The sequence below is a fragment of the Penaeus chinensis genome, chromosome 2, assembly GCF_019202785.1.
Source record: "Penaeus chinensis breed Huanghai No. 1 chromosome 2, ASM1920278v2, whole genome shotgun sequence".
NCBI classification, from domain to species: domain Eukaryota; kingdom Metazoa; phylum Arthropoda; class Malacostraca; order Decapoda; family Penaeidae; genus Penaeus; species Penaeus chinensis.
The window spans coordinates 711,978-715,564 of record NC_061820.1 but is presented as its reverse complement, the minus strand read 5'-3'; the positions used below and the strand labels follow the sequence as shown (position 1 = coordinate 715,564).

General features: G+C 57.0%; 1 protein-coding gene across 3 annotated transcripts in view; it reads right to left on the bottom strand.

Annotated features, from left to right (window-relative positions):
* LOC125030470 (rhotekin-like) overlaps positions 1 to 2,865 on the bottom strand; it is a 17,442-nt gene extending 14,577 nt beyond the window's left edge. The window contains exon 1 of one of the 3 annotated variants that reach the window (XM_047620512.1): positions 2,810 to 2,865. The gene's annotated coding sequence lies outside the window, so the exon portion shown is untranslated. Of the gene's footprint in view, positions 1 to 2,752 lie in introns of all 3 variants that reach the window. The other 2 variants (XM_047620522.1, XM_047620530.1) reach the window with 2 other exon arrangements.
* Between the last annotated feature and the right edge of the window lie 722 nt (positions 2,866 to 3,587).

Genomic DNA, 3,587 nt, shown 5'->3' with positions numbered 1-3,587 from the left:
GGGAGGGAGGGAGGGAGGGAGGGAGGGAGGGAGGGAGGGAGGGAGGGAGGGAGGGAGGGAGAGGGAGAGAGAGAGAGAGAGAGAGAGAGAGAGAGAGAGAGAGAGAGAGAGAGAGAGAGAGAGAGAGAGAGAGAGAGAGAGAGAGAGAGAGAGAGAGAGAACTCATCATCTGGCTCCTCCACACGCATGACGGACCGTACCTAATGAGTCTCTGCACACCTGGGGCCTCCCTTGATTCATGAAAGCATCTCCACTTGTTAATGTCTTATCATTACGAGATCACCTCTTTCTCCTGTAATTACCCATCACATTTCTCTGATGACCAAACACCCAAACCAGCCACCGCGTCCCTTTGAATCCTGACGCCGTGCCGACAGGGGGGTGGGGGGGTCGTGCAGGGAGCAGCGGCCACTCACTCCGCCCTCGGCATATCTAGTCACGTCCGCGGGTCCTCAGCGCCGAGTTCCGGACAACACACACACGCAGAGTGCACCTCGCGCTTCTGTGAACGCCGAAGGGCCTCCGAGCGTCCCAGACGGACCGAAGTCTGCCAATGGGAATGACCTCAGAGGGCGTGGAGCGACCTCACGCCCACCGCTTCGGCGAATGGCCCGATGGAGCAGTGACGTAGAGGAGTGACGTGTTGCAGGGGGAGGGGGCCGTCCTTTTCTCACGGGAAGGCGTCCCCTCAATGGTCGAGCAGGGAATGACGTAGTGCGCGTGGGCGGGGCGGCGAGGAAGAGGCTGGCGTCATCGTTAATACCCCGAAGAGTAAGTCCCGGTAAGCCAAAATGTCACATTAACCGGACTCACGTGACGACCCCAGCATCCACGGCCAGCAAAGGGCGGTAAAAATAATCATTCGTAATACTGTCCCGGGAGGCGAGCTTTGCGGGGGCTGCGACGCCGACACCAGCATGGCACCGCGTGGACCTCGCGCCTTGACGAAGCAACGGCAATCGGCGCTGCCGAGACACGACCTCCAGCGACGCCGCACATCCACCTAAGCTCGGCAGCGTTCTACGCAAGCAAGGGCGTTCGCTCTGCTATGAGGCGGCGGCACGGCAAAGGGCACTCCTGCTTCCGCGGGAGCCAGGCCACGGGTCCCAGACCAACTGCCTCCCTTCCACATGCCACATACATGCACGTTCCTCATAGGGACAGAGAGAAGAGTAGAAAAGAGAAGAGAATAGGAGAAAGAAGAGAGTGAGAGAGATCCATCAGCAGTGAGTGGGCGAGCGAGAGGAGAAAAGAGCGCCGCCAAAAGAGCAACAGCTGACAACACTGGCATTTCTCAAAGATTCTCAGAAAGAGTTCCGGTTTGTGCGGTAGAAACTGGACACGAGAAAACCACAGAACAACTATCGGAAAAGATGTCTATAGATGGACAATAGACAAGGAGGAAGGAGGAAGGAGGAAGGAGGAAGGGAGGGAGGGAGGGAGGGAGGGAGGGAGGGAGGGAGGGAGAGAGAAAGAGAAAAAGAGAGAGAGAGAGAGAGAGAGAGAGAGAGAGAGAGAGAGAGAGAGAGAGAGAGAGAGAGAGAGAGAGAGAGATGGAAAGAGGGAGGGGGGAGAGAGAGAGAGAGAGAGAGAGAGATGGAAAGAGGGAGGGGGGGAGAGGGAGAGGGAGAGAGAGAGAGAGAGAGAGAGAGAGAGAGAGAGAGAGAGAGAGAGAGAGAGAGAGAGAGAGAGAGAGAGAGAGAGAGAGAGAGAGAGAGAGAGAGAGAGAAGGCTGCCCAAGCAGTGAGAGCACAGGCGGCCCTCAGCGAGCCCGTCGGACGTCAAGGCTCTTTCGGATCCGAGAGGAGGTTGCAAGGAGGCGCGGCGTTGCCCTCTGGCCGCGAGCGCTAGCGTCGCCGCTGTGATTTATTCCCCCGCGGGTCACACGGGCGCTTCCCACGCCCACCCGCAGCCCGCTGTGGACACCTTGGGCGGGAGGGCGGGCGTGTGTTTGCCGTCAAGTGGGGACATGTTAAGGCGAAGTGTGTCAGCCGCTCCCGGCCACCTGAAGGGCCTGGGAGCGCTGCTCGTCACAAAGGAGCCTCCGCCTCCTCCTGCCCCGACGCCCGAGGGAAGCGCCTGTCGGAAGCCCCTCGCGGCGCCCCGGGACCTTGTGGAATCTATTCGCACAGAAATGATCGGAACAGAGCACGTCTAGCTTCCCGGCGAGCCCACAGTATCCGCACCCACACATTCGAGGCCTCGTAGGTATCCACACAGCCCGGGCGCGCGCACCTGTGTTCCCAGGTCGCCCGACTACACAACACTTGCCACAGGTGTTCCGAGTTGCAGATGTTGCTGCTATTTCGGGCCACGACGGCCTTCCTGTGTTGCAACAGCGGACACTCGCAGACCAGAACTCCCCCGAGAGCCAAGCGCGAGACAGCCCTCGCCAAACAGGCCGCAGTCGCTTCCAAAGCATGAATATTCCAGCGCTTGGAGATGCCCCGAGATTTCACTCCCAACGAGCCTGCCTCCAAGGCGCCGCCGAGCTGATCGCCGACGTCGGGGACTGCAGGACGACACGGACACATCACTCGCCCTCGCTGCACCTCGACCACTTTTCTGTCACATCACCAGAACATCAGTCACCATCGCAGCGGCCATCGAAAAAGAACATCGGCTGCCTTAGGAAGTTCAACTGGAGAAATCATTTTCCTGACTGATCTTACGAGCCACTCTTTCACCAACGAAAACGCACTTGTAGAGGGAAACCAAAAAAAAACAAAAAAACACTACAAACTTTCCATACACACGGATATCACATTAATAACACAAGAAATGAGAAAAAGAAAAAAAAAGTACACACGAGAGCCGAACGTCTAGTCTCTCTCTTTGACAATCGCCAACTGAATGAACACATGTGTCAGTGTTACCCCGGACCTCTCCCACAGCACTCCAGATGCCGACTAGCTCATTATTTCCACTATTTTTTTCTTCTCCCAGGCGGCGCTACAACCAAAGGCTGACCATTTTCCTCCCACGAATATCATCCATTATTACCTAGTGAATGAGATGATGGAGCTGGCGATGCTAAGAGTTCGGCGCCCGGGGCCAAAACCCCCTTTGCCCGAGGTGAAACGGGAAAGAAATAAACATTTGCCAACTATTAACACGCAGAGAGTCACAGCGGGGGGTGTACAGGAGGGGGGAGGGGAGGGGGATAAGAGTAAGAAGAGGGGGATGAGGGGAGGGGAGGGGAGGGGGGAGAGAAGGGAGCGTGATTGGCAGTTCTAATGTTTGCGCGGAAACAAACGTAGTAAAGGTGTGTCTTTTTTTATCCGTCATCATCTTCCTCCCTCTCTCCTGTGCTTCGGTCTTCCTGGTTGGGGGTATTTCCGCGACGCCTTTCTGAGAAGGGCGAGGAGGCGCTTCCGAGATTTCGACGGAGAAAAGGGGAAGAAAGAGGGGAGAGGGAGGAGGAGAGGGCTGTTGCAGTGGGGGCGAAGGGGAGAAGAGGGAGGAGTGAGGAAAGAGGGGAAGAAAGGTGGGAAGAGAGAGGAGAAGGGGTTTAGAGAGAGAGAGAGAGAGAGAGAGAGAGAGAGAGAGAGAGAGAGAGAGAGAGAGAGAGAGAGAGAGAGAGAGAG